At 36.0% G+C, this 17,012-nt stretch overlaps 1 protein-coding gene across 5 annotated transcripts in view; it reads left to right on the forward strand.

The window, feature by feature from the left end:
- The window catches only part of ARAP2 (ArfGAP with RhoGAP domain, ankyrin repeat and PH domain 2), a 115,387-nt gene that overhangs the window by 31,808 nt on the left and 66,567 nt on the right, over window positions 1–17,012 (forward strand). The gene's annotated exons all lie outside the window — the stretch shown is intronic.

A 17,012-nucleotide genomic window follows, 5' to 3' on the forward strand; every position in this document is an offset into this window, starting at 1 on the left:
GTAATATATTAAGCAAATCCAGTATTAGAAAACACAAAGTAGCTTACATTCCAGCTCCTAAATCTAGAGTTGTGTTTTTTTGTTATTGTTTAATTTGTGCTTATTTTTTTTTAAATTATTACTTTGTTTGTTTAGTTGTAAATTTATTATGATGTAATGCAGTTAACTGTGGCACTCCCTAGGATGCTGTAGATAGAGGGTATAAACGGGAGCTCAATGGATGGCTGTGCAAACTGTTGGAAGAAAATCTATTACAGGACGTTTAGTGAAAGGAAATTGGCAACCAAGGAGTTGTTGGAACAGGGATGGGGATTTGGGGAAAGTGCTGTTGTATGCCTTACTCTTTCAAATTTGTGTACAAGCAGACTCTTATTTCAAATATGAATGTTCTCTCAGTAACTAGTCCTTGTTCACTTCTTCACTTACTGTGCCCTCTTCTGTGTGGGAAACAGTGTTCCAGAGCCATTCACTTTTCAAGGTTTCTTGATAGCCTTCAGGCTAAAAATTATGAATAATCTAAGATAATCTAACACTTTTTTTTGCATTCCCTCCCCTAACAATTTTCTCTTACACGTGCATTTGCAATTATTATTTTGCATGTTTTGATGTGTATGTTGAATTTATTGCATGGGGGGGAGAGAGCGGTGGCATCTCTTTGGTAAACTGTATCAGCTGTGCTCTTTCAGTATCTATGAGTTCACATTTGTTTTAGCTGATCATGCAAGCACACCTTTAAACAGCCTTTTGATGAGATTTTTATTCCTTTCTACTATGTGGATGCTCTGCACAGGCCAGTAACTGCAGTGCAGCAAAAGGCAAACCAAAACTGAGCCCTGAAACAGAATGAAGTTTATGCATGCTGTCAGCTTGTCATTTCCTTCTCCTTCAATAAAATTTATGAACAATGATGCAAAACTAGCACCTCTCCAAAACCTGTTTACTTAAAACCGATTGTGTCAAATGATCCTAAGAGGTTTCTTGTTAGATCCTCCATTTAAACAAACATCTGTTTCTCTATGTGACTTCTGTCTATTTAGAAATTAGAAAAAATAGTTCCTGTCTTCAAGCTTTCATGCAATGTAGTTCTCCCAGTACCTCTTGTGTTTTATCTAAAAGTTGAAAAACGTATCGTTGTCACTGCTGCATTATAGAAATGTCCAGTAATGTAGTTCTAGTCCAGTAGAGGGCTCTGATGTTCTACAAATCTTTCCCAGTCTTAAGTTAGTGCCTCAGCCATTAATTACCAAGCAAATGCATCCAGGGATGTCCTTAAATTCTGCTCATATTGGAATTCACATCCTTACTTGAGAACTACTCCCAGAGAGACTTAGAAGGGTTTATTAAAACTGCAGTGCTAAAAGGCACCTATTTAGACTTCTTACAATGTTGAAATGAGATCGGATCAAGCTGATTTATTGATTTCTATTAAACTTGATAGAAGAGAGTCCACTGGTGCTTTAAAGGATTTTTCTTCATTGTTAAAAGTGGAGAAGATCCTAAGCCAAATGCCAAATCCTAACATAACCAACATGAACTTTGTGAAGTTCGGATTGAGATCAGAACATCATGTCTCAGGCCCATTTTTAGTTAAAAAGTGATTGGGTTAGCCTGAGCTTCTGGCAGTGATATAGTGCTAGTAAGAAACCATCAATTTCTTTGGCTCTCTATGTAGTGTGAATTTCTTAAACTTCCTCTCTGGAGCAGGCGTGAAAAATAGATCGTACAGAATCAATTTGTTCAACCTGCAACTTGCTGAAACTCCCATTTCTATTTCAAAATTGTTCGTGCTTAAATAAAAACATGTCATCTGATCCTTCATGACAGCTCAAATGCTGGCTTGAAATGTCAGGCTACTGCGATGGTGCTAGTGATAACCTACCTCTGTGACCATCAGAAGGGCTGTGACAGATGCTTTCCTGGTCTGCCAGAAAATACCCACTTCACTGGGGTGTATACAAGCTTCACTGGTAAAGCTGAAGCCAGGGAAGGGCCTATGTGTCACAGTATTTGCACTAGAGTTTGGCTTTGATAAAGATAACTTGAGGTATTTTTTGATACTGCCTTAGGTAGTTCCAAAATAGATGCATTTACATGGGGTATTAGAGAAAGCAGCAAAATAGAAAGACTGCAAAATGGTATGTATGGCTGCATGCCATGATTATTTGCAACTTTTTCACTCCATGCATGACTCCAAGTTAAAGCTTGAATAATGATGAGTATTCTTCTGTGTATGAGAAATAGTATCCATTTCATATTTAAAAAGGAAAAACAAAAAACAACAAGCCTCTTATTTCATTTTGGCTGAGTACTCTTATTGATTTCAGAGTGTTTGGTTTTTTTTTGTTTTGTCAAAGATTGAAATGATTTGCCCTGTGGCAGATGGGAATGTTTATGTATGTTGAATGAACCAGTAAGATAGTACCTAATAATTTCCATTTCCTCTCTAATGCTAGTAGTGCATTTAATCCAAAACTGGGCAACATCAAGCAATGTATTACAGGAGATGATCGATTAAACATGTTCAGTAATGTAGAGAACTGATAAAGAGAGGCACAGGTGGAAAGACAAGTCAGAGATACAAGATGTTTGTAATCTGAAGGAAAGGAAGTTAGGTTAAAGTCACTGGAAGGGATGTGTACAAATATTTATTGTGTGAGATCTTCATTGTGATTATTGCTGTATTGCTGTGATAATATTGTGAATTTCAAACCAGTTGAGGGTGATGTCAGCAGCAATTTGAAAGAAGAGAATTTGAGTGTAAGTTGAGTAAGAGCAAAATAATTGCCTAAAAGATTCTGAGCTAATGTGGAGTCCTGAGCAGTAGCTTGAGTGACAGTTCAGTGGATGCTACTTAAAGCTGAGGTGTTGTGATGTAATGTGTTACAAAAACCACTGATCTTTTTGGAGAGGGAAAAGGGTGAGGGATTAAAGAGAGCTAAAGAAAATTTGAGGGACAATGCCATGAGATGTTAGAAGAGTTCGTAGGTGGTAAATGAAAAGTGAATGAAGTGATGGATATGTACTGGTGTGGGGCAGTGTCTGCATTTTGAATTACTGTGACTAAAAAACAACGAGAAAGAATCCATCCCTCTCCACGTGGAGAACACACATAGTTTGGAGATGTTTGGTGATAAGCTGTTATTTGTAACAAATACTGGGAAGTTCTGTAAAGTTACCTGCTTGATTGCTGGTGCAGACTATTTTCAAATGTGCTTATAATCGTAGGAATAAATCTTATATAGAATTTCTTAAATATGTGGAGCTAATGGAAGTGTTACTGAACCTGTGCCCTTGTTTGTCCTTGTTCGATTTCTTCAGGATCTACTCTTCTAAATGATCTATGGCAAGATGTAAAAATATATAGTAGAAATCCAAGGAAACATATTGGGGAAGAGAAAATTAAGGTGAAAGCATGTTTTGAGATCAAATATATACTGGTGACTTGAAGTGGAATCAAATTATCCAGCCTCTTTTTTTAAATACAGTTGTTTGCATCAAGCTGTAGCAGGGGTGATAGATTAAGGTTGTGTTCCTAATTTTCCAGCAGTTTCTTGGCATGCAGTTCACTCCAGTGTTTCCACACTCAAAACCGTGGCAAAGATCAATTGCTGTGCATGACATCAAGAACAACTAAGTGCAAAATAACTTGTATTCTGTAAGAAAGTTTAAAAGCTTCTGGTTTTGGCTTGTGTGCTGTATGAAATGAATTCTAGCAGGGAATTCTGTTGATATGGGGGAGGGTTTTTCAATTAAACTTCTACAGATTTCAACTAACTGTACCCTTACTCAAAAAAAAGAAAAAAGAAAAAAAAAAAAAAGAAAAAAGGCATCTTATATATTATATTAATACAGTAATAATGTGATTGAATCAGACAAAAACAGTGTGACAGTGACCCATCTGTACAGGAAGATCTGCATTTAAAAATATTTTTATGGGATATTGCTCTAGGTTGTTGAAGATATAATTAAAGAGAAGGCAAAATTCTATCGAATAAAAAATAAGTTAATGCTAAGTTCCTCTCTATTTCTCTGTGCAGTTAAATTAAACCTTGCATTGCACCTTTTTTCCTTGTTTGCTTCTATGGTGTTAATGTCTCACTAAGTTATAAGCTATCATGAAGTGTGACAGAAAGCCTAACGCTTCCATAGTGTTCAAAAGCTTCATAATTAATTTGGTTTGGGGTGGAGGGTAGGGAATGGGAACAAACAAAGTTATCAGCTTCATGATTATGCTTAGTTGAGCTTTCTGGAATGATTAATGGGCATATAACTGGCTACCTTGATTGTGTAAAAGTTAAAGTTAGTAGTGAAGAAAATTAAGATTTGTTTGAATATTGTAAAGAAAAAGGATTTCACTGTGTGGCACAGCACACTGTGAGCAGCTGAAAGTTTTAGATCTACTTGTTGTAAGATAGCTATTAATGCATTCTTGGGGGAAATTCCTATTTAATTGTAAATGTATCAGTCAGTTTTCATGGCAGACATGCTGCATACTTCATTTCAAATATAAAACTACTTAATATAGCTGAAATGTTAATGTTGTTGTAAAGCTGCAAAAACTGTCATAAAAATGAAGAGCAAAGTATTTCTGAGACAGTGTAGAAAACACACTCGTACTGAAACATTAATTTAACAACCATAAATATAGGCACAAACATGCAGTATGTAATGTATATGTATATTCCAAACTACTTAAAAATGCCATTACCTGCATTGTAACTTTATGTAAGACATTTGTTATGGACTTGCTATTTTTGAAGTCTGTTACAACACAATTAACTAGATTCAGTTTATAAAACTTTAATCTTAAATTATTTGGTGTGGCAGAACTCTCACAAGAAGTGTCACAAATGGATTATTTTTTTTATTGCCTATGTATGTGTTTATTTGTATAGATATCCTCTTAGGAGTGCTAAACTTTAACATTTTAGAGAGGTGAGACTATTTATGTGCCCAGTGAGGAGCAGGATTTTTAAAGATTTGCCTAATCTGATGGGTATGATCAGTTGAATGCTGACAGTCATGTCATGCTGATCAAATTCTTATCCTTGGTAGCTATGCTAAATAAAATGTATTAGCACCCACCAGCAAGAGGCCAAAAAGTATACCTGTAATTACCAGCACTGTAATGTCTAGAACTCTGAGTACTTAAAAGCAGATGACTGATCATAACATAGTTAGTTTGCACTATCAGGCAAAGCTCAGTGTTCTTGGAGAAAGCTGTTCATTTGTGGATTTCTGCTGTTTCAAGGTAAATTTTTAAGATTGGACACCCCTATTCTAAGCTCTGTTGGAATCACTGCAATTTGTTTCAGATGTCCAGAACTTTTAGTTCCTCCCTCCCTTTTTCCCTTTCTGCTCTTCGACTCCCCACCTTTTTGTTACAACCAAACAGCAGACGGTTGCTCCAGAATCGTTGTGTTATACACAGTGTGTGTGGAAAAAGGGAAAAGTAACTCCCCTGGCGATGGAGAGAGAGCAGGCTGAAGTCACTAATGGTCTGCTAAAATAATGGAATGAAAACAGATTGCACTACTGTTCAGTTATCTGTATAGGTCAGACCATGCAAGTTTTCATAAAAGGTGAATAGTGGATGGTTGAAAAATAAGTATTAGAAAGATGATCCTTAAAATACTGAGAAATTTAATGTATTTTGTAGCTGAAGTGACATTTTTGTCTTCTGGATGAAATAAATTTTTGCTTGTTAGTTGTAGTTTCTTTGTGTTATTTGGAGCAGCGTGATATTGTTTCAGATAGTAACAAAGTTATAGCAAAGTAAATATCTACAAACTTTATTTTTAATAGACACACCATCCTTAAAGCAAGAGGGAAGAGGTTTATGGTTTACAGCACAGCAAAAATATGGAGAATACCCCTGTGTGCTTTTTCAGCAATAATTTCTATCTCTGCTTAATAAATTGCTAGGCTGACAAATTTGAACTTAATCAACTCAAACTGAATTATTGCCTCATGAAACACTTCAATGCTATTGTTATTAAATTAAATTTTCCCTCACAAATATTTTGCACTCAAAATAATGTCTTGTTAGAGAAGGCACGTTTTAAAACTCAATCATTAGAGTTGATATCTTAAAGATATTTCTAGAAAACGTTGGTCAAAACTTGTTTCTTTTTCAGCTTGTGGGTCAGACTCCCCCAAAGATCCAGCAGAATTATTGATTGGAACCTAATGTTTTTGAAGAAATTTCTGCAAAGCATTCTGTGCACTGAATTTAGACCTCTGCTACCTTCACTTAAGGTCAAAAGTTACCAAAGCAGTTGGCAGTGAAACAGCTGGAGGGCCACAAGAACAGAACTGGGAAGTGGCTGAGGAAGGCACATATTCAGTTTAATAACAGAGAAGATGGATAGCTGTGATATGAGGTAGAAGAGTCTGGTCTGTTTTTTAAGTGATGTCTGATGATGTACACAGTTTGAGGATATAGATTCAGTTATTTCTGATTTGTCTTTGAGGAACTGTACAGCTACCTTTGTTTTGTACCTTTATGCACTTGAACTGAATATATTCAATTGACTTCTGCAATCCTCTTGGGATTATGTTATTATCTAGTATTTAACAGTATTACAATTCACAGTCATTTCTTTCTGTTTCAGGCAAGTTACATTATTTTAAATGTATTTTTATTGCTATTTGGTTGCCATGACTCCATTTTCATTATGGCAAAATTGTTGTATGTCTGTCTCTTGTACTGACAAGTGTTTTTAAATTGTGCTTCTTTCCAAACTCTGTCTAGACAGAGAGGAGTCTCTATTCACCATACTGCACTCATCCACATTTGCACATGCCTACTGTCAGTAGGCTGCTGTATGCAGTGATGTATTAAAGATACCTGAGCAAGGTTTGAAAAAGGTCTTGAAGCAGCAGGCTGCGTTGGTGTAATTAATGTGGCTTTGTGTTCTGCTTCCTGTTCCCCAATCAGCCAGTCTGGCACTTGGTCCAGAGGCTCTGTGGGATGCTGTGTGATGATGAGAGGTGTGATGTTTTTTTCCAGCCGAGGGCTGTAATTCGTTGCCATGGGTCATAAAGAAGTTCAAAGGCGGACAAAATGACAGCAGTCAGCAACAGCAGCTCAGTTCCTACAACACAGGAGTAATTGCAGCCCATTATTACAATTGACTCTCACTTCTCTCCCCTGAAGGAACTGAGCAGCTGCCAATTTACTGGGCTGCAAGAAATCTGATGAGCCAGGAGATAGGGGTCATAATGAAAGTTGAGAAACTGATCAAGGCAAAATTCATTAGACCTCTGAGTAGCCATAAGAGAAGTGAAAGAAACAGTGCTGACTGGTCATCAGCGGTGACCGGGTGGAAGCTGGATTCTGACTTCCAGGTTGGTTTGTTTCAGGTTGAACTACTTTTCTTAACAAGGAGAAGCAAGGGAATTTCTAGCATCTTGTCTTGCTTAAAATGAACAAACCACACAAAGGAAATACCTGACATTTGTGTGACTTATCTAGAAAGGGCTTATTTCACACTGAATAGACACATCAGCTGTTTCTCTGAGTGTTTTCTGTGTGCTCTGTAAACATGTGTATTAGGATTTTACAGATTTCTCATTTTCCTTTTACAGCTGAAAGCATGAGATACGTGACTTGCTTAGTCTTTTCTTCTTGTTATTCAGTGACAATATGCAGTACATAAAACTTGTAAATCTGGTTTGAGGGTGATCTTAGACCATATGCAAGTGCAAAGTCCTATGTGTACAATTAACATTTTAAATGCAAAACTTGTGTGTCTGTTGATGTTCTCAATAAGAGGTGGTAGTATGGGAGTAAAAGTGTTACATTTACACAAAGCTGTATTTCAGAGACTCTATTTCTTCACCCTTCTCTCACTAATGAAGCATAGAAATATCAAGTATATATTTCTTGACACAAGCAGGTATTTTACAGGGAGAAGTAAAAATGTAGGTTAGAATAATATGCTGCAGGTACAAAAGCAGAAGAAACCTCATTGCTTTACTATGTGATTTGGTGGTGCTGGCAGTTCAGATTTTCTAATTCTACACTTCTTTCATCTGCAGACCCAAATTTAATTCTCCTACACTGCATACTGATGTTTTTATATAAATCTGAAGAGGTCTGTACAGATCTTGATCAAGCTGATTGTCCTTCTATGTAAATGGAAAAGTTAAGAATACATTTCCAGTATTTGCAGGACAGTGTAAGGAAAGCTGTTGCCTTTAGGATCTCAGCACAGATACCTGGAGTGAATCTCCAGTTTTGTGAATGTCATCTGAAACTTTGCCATTAATGTCAGTCTTGCCAGAGTTTGGTTTTTTTTGGTCCAGTATTTTGTTTCATTCCTGAATTTGTCCTAGTTTCTTAAATTGATATGGTCCTGCTGGGAAAATACACCTCCTTCTGGCTTCAGTTTGTTTGCAGATTGCAGCTGCCCATCCTTTCTAACACAGACCAACTTTTTTTTTTTTTTTTAAACTTTGTTCTCAAAAATCATTGTTGCATGTTACAAGCCTTCCCACCAGTATACACAACTGACACAAAACGCTTCTGCAGGGTCTCTGAGTATTGTGAAATGGAGCAATTTTATCTTTCTAATTCTGGATTTATTTTCTGGCTGCTTATGTGTTCTTTTTTAGTGTTATCTTGATCATGCCTTTGCGATTTTGATGCAATTTCTGTATGACAGGACACACCTCTGTCGCCTTAGTTATGAGGCATAACAGCTTTCTCCAGGCTGTGCTCCCCTGTGTACAGAGTGGTTCAATTTACTGGTGTCTGGGTCAGGATGCTGCTTTTAGATCAGCCTGTGAATCAGTGCTGAGGATTTCAGTTTTTGGCCTGTTACATGAACAAATTGCCACTGTAGATGCTGCTCCTTATTAACACCTGATTTATAAGTAATCTTCAATTATCAGAATGTAGTAATATATGTACTTCTTAATATATGTTTATTTTCTAATTACAGCATTATTTTGAAGGCTGCTTTAGTAGAACACTGTAAGTTTACAAAGTTCATTTTAACAGAATATGAAAGTGAAGCTTATATTTTCTACATTACTCAGAGTATACTAATGGTTTCAGACTAACTGTTTAAGTAGTGATTGACCCCCTCATTCCATCACCCTGAGAATGTGCACTGAAACAGAGTTAATTTTGCTTGTGGCAAGTTTTGCTTTTTCAGCCTATTTTAAAATTCATATGAGCAAGATTTATCTATTTCTTACACAAGAAAGATGGGAATTGGAGACCTGAGAAGTGAAAGGATTGTAGGAGACAGGTAGAATCATTAGGCTACAAAGGATCCACATGGACATAACTTATTCCGGATCCTGCAAGACCTTCTCATATGGTTCATCATGCTTTGAGGGGAAGCTCAGTGACACACATGTACACACACACACAAAAGATAAATGTGGAAGTGGTAAATGAAGATAGTTTGTTAACCATAGTAGGCAAATGATGTTTTTTTCCTACCAGTTCACTGTCTGTAGTATAGAATATGTATATTACTGGAATGTGTTGTGGCTTTTGTTTTTTGTTCTAAATTTAGTTTATTACTGTGGTGTTGCTCAGTGTTTATCTGTACAGTCACTTTCTTCTTTTGGATATTAGCCCACACCTCTCATTAATAGAAAATGATTTCATTGCAAACTGAAATTTACTTGATTTTTATATAATGTTCTAGCTCATAATTTCTGAATTATGTGAGGCAGATATTCTTAATGATTTAGACTGTTAAGTTTGATTCAGTAAAACTGTGAATTCCAGCCAAATATTTTGGTTTTGGTCCTTTGTTTTATTGTCCTCATAAAGAATTTTATTGTTTAGGATGGATTTACTAAGAGTTCAGTAAACTTTAAGTATTTTATCCTATGGCTATTTCAGTATATAAGTAATGAAAAGGAGATCACATATTTGCAAACTGTGTTGATTTGTGAAGCTTCTTATTTTCATTTACAACTTTCATGACAAAATGCCTAGGCAAATATAGGAATGAATAACTTCTAAACAGTGGCTATGTCTGTCTTCATTCATCATTTTACTTTACAAAAAATCAGATTCTTACTAGGCATTCACAGATATAAATATCAAAAATTGTTGATGCTTTAGACCCTTCATTGTTTTAGATTAAATCACAGAAATGGAAAGAATTCACAAGTCATAATCTGGTCCCTCCAGGTTTTTGACTAGCAGCAATGGAAAGCTTCTGCTTTAAGCTGTTTTCTAGAAAATGTCTGTACCTCTGCAGGCATGTTCTTCAAAGTATAAGTACATGTGTTCACATACTCAAAATACTGTTCTTCTGCTAATAAATGCTTGCTAACATTTATTTATTTATTTGTAAGTCGGAAAAATTGCCTTTCTTTTTCTTCAGAGATATCAAAAGTATCTGAACTTGAAATTTTAAGTAAATCTGAACTTGGATAGGTTTTAACATTTCGTGTTTTTGAAGCATGTGAGAATTTATACCATCTGGTCAAAAGCTTTTGTGTGGACTTATGCTTTGCTTAGTTATTTTTTGTCTTAAACCAAAGATCGTAATGTCGATTGTTAAAGTACAACTTTTCACCTAATGGCTGTGTGAGCAGCAGATGCTTAAAATCTCCCTAGCAGGAAAGAGTCCTTATAACTCAATCCAGAGCTTTCCATATTTTATTGAAGTGCTTCTAAATAAAGCTTTTTCTCTGTGTCTTTTCTCGCAATTTGCATCATTTTACAGGTTCATTCAGTTTGGTTGGATCAGAAATCTGAGCCGTCAGTTTTATTAACATTAGCAGGGAAATCCAGCAGTGATCCAGCTATGATAAAATGAGGTATATTTGTAATTCACAGGGATTCATGGGGATATAGCTACAAATTTTTTCCTTTAAGATTTGGAAATGCCCTTCACATTTGATCCTATTTAGGTGGTACTTTAAAAAGTTTTGAAACTTTATATTTGTCCATAAATATTTTTTAATTCTATAAACTGGAGATTAATTTCATGAGAGAAGGTTAGAAAGGCTTTCGAAAACTTTGAGTCCATTAGGAAAATCACAGTTCAATCAAGAAATGTTCCCACTTCTGCTAGTATTAATTAAAGCAGGAATTATACATTATTTTTACTCATGGTCTGTGATTTCAGAGAGATACATTTTATTTTGAAAAAGAGGACTCCACTGTATTTGTTTAAAATGTAATTGTGCTTTTTTTTTTTTTCTTTTTTTTTTTTTGTTGTTGTTGTTGTTTTATTGTTTTGTGCAGGGATGACTTATTACCTTTATATTTGTTCTTGATCAGTACAAAACTCACAACTGATTGGTGATACTTTTTATTATTCAGTATCATAGAAGTTGATCTCCTCAAATAAATTTGAAGGAAAACAGGAACCCAGTTGTTCAGAGATTTTTCTTGGTTCACCGGGGAGATTTTTGCTGGAAGGAATATAATGCCTGTTTTCTCTATTGTCCAGTGGCAACTGTGTGGAAATCTATAAAGAGGGTAATCAATTTTTCACTGTTCCAACTTTTAAAACATCACAGAAATGTTCACAGTCTGTCCTTTCTTTAGAAGCTCAAACACTTTGTTAGCAGTTACCTGGACTGTGAATACATAACAAGATCTTTGGTGGGTGTATAAAGCTTCACAAAAGAATTATAAAGATGTGAATTCAGAAACCTGTAACTGTACATGATCTAAAACATACAGACCTTTGTGGTCTCCAGAGAACAGTCCTGATAAATCTTCCACAAAGGTTTTCTGTTGAGAATCACTTTTAAAGAAGAGTCCAGATGGCTACTTAAAATTTTATTAGTAATAAAGATGTTTAAAAATGTCCTTGTGTCAACAGGCAGTCAGTGCTCTGGGGAAGTGTTTAAAACTGTGCGAGATTTTTGAGATGGTGGTTACAGGGATACCTGTTTCAGCTATACAAACAAAAAATATGAGAGACAGGTGGTTAAGCTATAAAAGTGAAGAAAATTGAGCCTTTTCCAAGTAATAATAGGCTTTGCTTATGCTAAACTGGCATCCCTGTGGGGTGAAAAATGTGTGAAGCAAATAGTAAGAAATGAAATTTGAAATGGGATGGGTTTTCCTGTGTTAGGAATTGTACATCATAAGGAACATGGTTTTCTTTGCTAATGGGAGACAAGGAAATCGTGCTGTTGTAAGTGGCCACTGGGATAAGACTAGAGTTGAAAGCCTTGAAGAGAGCCAGCTCTTGCTTATGGCAGGCTTTTAATTTTATATATGCGCTTGTTTAGCTGTGGTATCTTTATGTCAGCTTGTGAAATTTCTATAAGCAGTAGAAGTAAAGCTGAGAGCACTCCTCAGCTAATGGGGTGCTGATTCCACATCAGCCTTCACAATGAGGAGGAGCACTGCTGGAAAGGACTTGGTGTAATTGGTCATACTGGGTCTTTGTCAGCTTTTACATGGAGATCAGGGCTGGCAAATATGAGAGCTATTTGGTCTGTCTGTGTATTTAGGAAGGTGACAAGTTATTGTGTGCAGTGATAATCAGTTTGCTTTTGATGCTTGGTTTCTGTCCTGTGTGCCTAAGATGTGACTCTGTCCCTTTCCTAGTACACTGAATGGCAAGCCATAGCAAGCACATAAATACAGTCATGCTTTCTGCATCTCAGCTCAACACTGAACCACAGAATAGTTGAATTTGTTCCTTTCTGTGTTTTTCCTAAGCAGTAATGCAAGTGGCTGTGGTACCTTTAAGTCATGAACTCTACCTTCCAGTAATAACTTTCAATTGTCTTGTGTCAAAATAATACAACTGTACTTAAAATTTAATTGCATACATTGATGCAACAGCTCACAGAAATGGTTTCAGAAGTGACAAAAAGGTTATTGGTCTGTCACTAAATTGCATACATACAGATTATTTGTAGTGCTGTGGGATGGGTATTTTTTTTTTCTCCTAATTCTCCTTCAGCGTGTTTCAGCACTGGTGAGAAATCTGTGAATGTTTTGGAATTAGTTTCTGCTTCCTCTCCATTTTCATAATCTTGTCTCATTTTTGAGGACTAAGAATTTAGAGCTTTTCTTTTTTTTTTTTTTTTTTTTTTTTTTTTTTTACAATTTTATGGATGGCTGTTGAATTTGAACATCTTTGTTGGTTGTGTCATATTATTTCACAGTGAGCTCACACTAAAGCCTTTATGGAAGCAGAAAGAAAAGGTGATAAGAAATTTAGTGTCTGTGTCCTCTGCACTGTCTTGTATTATCTAAATTTTGTAAAGATTTGAGATCGTTGGTAACTGCTATTAACTTGAATTTGATTAAAGACAAGAATGTATCTAACGGAAAAAGTTATTCAGGGTTAGATAAGGAGATGTGCTTCCATGATTATATAAATGTAATTGAGGATTTCTGAGCTGAAAACCCGTGAAAATTCTAACAGTCTGTGCGTAGTAACATTACCATGATTACAGATTTGTGCACCCACTCTAAAAGTGAGAAAAATGGGCTTGTATCTAAAGCCTTATTTCATCCAGTTATATCTATATAATTATTGTGTAATGGATGCCATAACATGTTGTTTTCTTTCATGAGATTATCACTCAGATATAGGTTGTTTACTTAACCATTTGATCATTTTTATTTCACCTCTGCTATTTTATTGAATACTGTTGAAAAGTGACTTAAAGAATCTTTCACCAGTAAAGGTGATGTAATTAATAATTATTTTTTCTTAGCTATTTGAAGAACAATGGTAAACTTATTTTTCATCAGTTTCTTATAGATAATGGAACATGATTGTCTTTCATATGAACACAGTTCTGAGAAACAGAGTAAATGATTCAAGAACCCATATATTTTGGATTCCCTTTTTTTTTTTTCCTGGAGCAGAATAGTTTTATGTTTTGTATTCATAGGTCTCAGTGGAAGCTCCAGTTGCTTGTCAGTTCAGCAAATCAAACCCTAGAGCATGAAGTCAGGTACTAAGAAATGAAAAATGTACGGTGAAATGACTGAATGCTAATACTTTTGATTTACAGTGAGCAGAAATAGGCAAAGATAAGAGCTAACTCTTCAGGATAGTATTCAGTCGCATTAATTATATCTGTCTATTTTTTATTATTTATTTATTTATTTATTTATTGTAGGCTGTATGGGAAGACAGCTTTCATCTTCACATGTCCTAGATCCATCCCATACATCAATCACTGCACAGGCTGATAATGCATAATCAAGTGATTTAATATTGTATTGATACTGTAAAACTCAGATATTTAGCTGCCAAAGTGAGAATTCTGAATTACTTTTGTAATAAGAGGATAAATATGTGTAACTTGAATGAAAATGGGAGGACCACTGGATGGATAAAAAATTGGTTGAAAGGCTGCAGACAGAGGGTGGTGATCAATGGTTCTATCTCCAGGTGGAGGCCAGTAACGAGCGATGTCCCCCCAGGAATCTGTCTTGGGACCAGTGCTCTTTAACATCTTCATAAATGACATCGATAATGGAATTGAGTGCACCTTCAGCAAGTTTGCTGATGACACTAAGCTGAATGCTGTGGTTGACACAGAGGAAGGAAGGGATGCCATTCAGAGAGACCTTGACAGATTTGAAAGGTGGGCCTGGGTGAACTTAACGAGATCCAACATGGCAAAGTGCAAGGTGTCCATGTGTGGAGCCCTCAGTACAAGAAAGACATAGAGCTGTTGGAAAGGGTCCAGAGGAGGGTGATGAAGATGATCAGGGGGCTGGAGCACCTCCCCTATGAAGACAGGCTGAGGGAGCTGGGCTTGTTCAGCCTGAAGAAAAGAAGGCTGTGGGGTGACCTCATTGCAGCCTTTCAGTATCTGAAGGGAACCTATGATCAGGAGGGGAGTAAACTCTTTGAAAGGGCCGATAATAGTAGTACAAGGGGAAATGGTTTTAAGTTGAAAGAAGGAAGATTTAGGTTGGATGTTAGGAGGAAGTTCTTAACTAGGAGAGTGGTGAGGTCCTGGAATGGGCTGCCCGGGGAGGTTGTGGATGCCCTGTCCCTGGAGGTGTTCAAGACCAGGTTGGACAGGACCCTGGGCAACCTGATCTAGTAAACATGGACGTTTGGTGGCCCTGCCAGGCAGGGGGATTTGAGCTTCATGATCTTTGAGGTCCCTTCCAACCCAGGTCATTCTGTGATTCTGTGAAAAGTTGCATCTAGGAGTGTAGCTAGCTCAACATGTTATTCAGGAAGAAGTTTTTGAACGTAATCTCTCAATAGTTTCTACTTAAGTACTGGATTACATCATAGTTCCATCTCAAAATATATATACTATATTTCTTTATAGTGTAATGAAAGTAGCGTATCCAGTACACTTCACTGCAAACGAACCTACAGTGCATGGCACTCACTAGAGCTAACCTGAAGTGTCCTTTCTCACTCTCACCATTTGCTTTCTTCTTGTTTTTTACCCTCTCAAATTACTGATGTCAGGTCATTGTTACAAAATGATTCAGGCTCTGATTTCAAAAACATTTTCAGATTGTTCTATTATGGAACAGGAATTTTACTTAGTTAAGAACATAAAATTGATATCATAATGGATGTGCACAAAGCTACAGAATCTTTCTCATCAGGACTCAGGTCGGTAAACTTCAAGTTCTTTAAACATCATTTTCTTATTTGTATAATTATATACTGTATGCTTCGTTGAGGTTTTATTTTGAGACCTCATTAAGAAGACTATAAAAGAGTGCATCTGTATTTACTCATTGCAGTTTTGATTCCAGCCCATGATGTTTAAATATCATCTAAAATTTATGTTTAAAGATTTTTTTCCTATGTTAAGGGACGTAATTTTCTAAAGATTTGAAAAGCCAGATGACAGGTAAATGGGGTCGCTAAGTGTGGTTTAAAAGTAGGGGAGATCAATATTAATTCATGGAGAGAAGCATTAATATCATCAAAGCAGTTTCTGTGCTACTAGTCACTGATTCTCAGGTTCTGATAATTATTTTTATCTTAATTTTCTTATTAAAATGGAAACTTTTTTCTCACCTGGTGGAGAAATTAGCCTTCCTTACAAGCTAGAATGGGTGAACTCTGTACTTCCAATTAAAGGAGAGAGGGAAGAAAGCTGATTGCTTTATCTGAAGGATTCTAGTTCTTTGCTTTTAATCTCTGTGGAATAATTTGACTTTTTGAAGTGAATCAAGTGCCATAGGTCTAGAATGAAGGATAAGTCTAAATCGTGTTAAATTATTAGAGGACTTCTCAGGTCATTCAGAAATAAATCTTAGTTTAATTGTCACAAACATTGTAGTTGCTTCCTCAAAGCAAACCTGAAGACCTCTTGCATATATCAAGAATAGGTTAAAGGAAATGTACAGGGTCACGATTTGAAACTCCTATCAAAGTCACAGTGATTAAATGTCAAAATCTGCTGTGTATAAAGGTACAACTGCAGATATGGGTGGGCCTTTTAAAAACAGGAAGTAGGATAGTAGAAAATATTGTTTAAAAGAAGAGTGCATAAATAAACACATATACACATAAATATGAAGTGTATTTCTCTTGTAGCATTATACTGCATTTCCTACTGTTAACGGTGTCATAGGCATACATGTGTGTGCATACCACATCCTATCCCACAGAGTAATGTACAGTCCCAAGATCTAACAACCAAAGACAACAACAACAAAAAACAAGGACAGTGATCTCACTGAAAGAAAATTGCTGTGTACTGAGGACACTCAGTTTCCAGAAGTGGGGTATTTTCAGTATACACTAAAGAGTTCTGTACTTCATTACATTTACTGTATTACATACATACACGCATATATATATATATCAAAATCATGGCAGCAGTTTTCCTGTGCTGTGCTGTTGCTTCTATCCCTTTAATCCTCTAGCAAAAACCTGAGATGAAAATGTGTTGTGATATTTCTGATGTGAAAATATTATAGTTAACCTTTAAAATAAAACTTGTAGTTATTTCGAAGGACTTTTATGTGAAAAGAAAGGGTAAACGTGTAATTATGCTGATTGTTTATTTGCAGTTTTCATTTTGTTTGCTTGTTTTGTTTTGTGACGTTTTAC

This window comes from Coturnix japonica, chromosome 4 (assembly GCF_001577835.2).
Source record: "Coturnix japonica isolate 7356 chromosome 4, Coturnix japonica 2.1, whole genome shotgun sequence".
Lineage (NCBI taxonomy): Eukaryota > Metazoa > Chordata > Aves > Galliformes > Phasianidae > Coturnix > Coturnix japonica.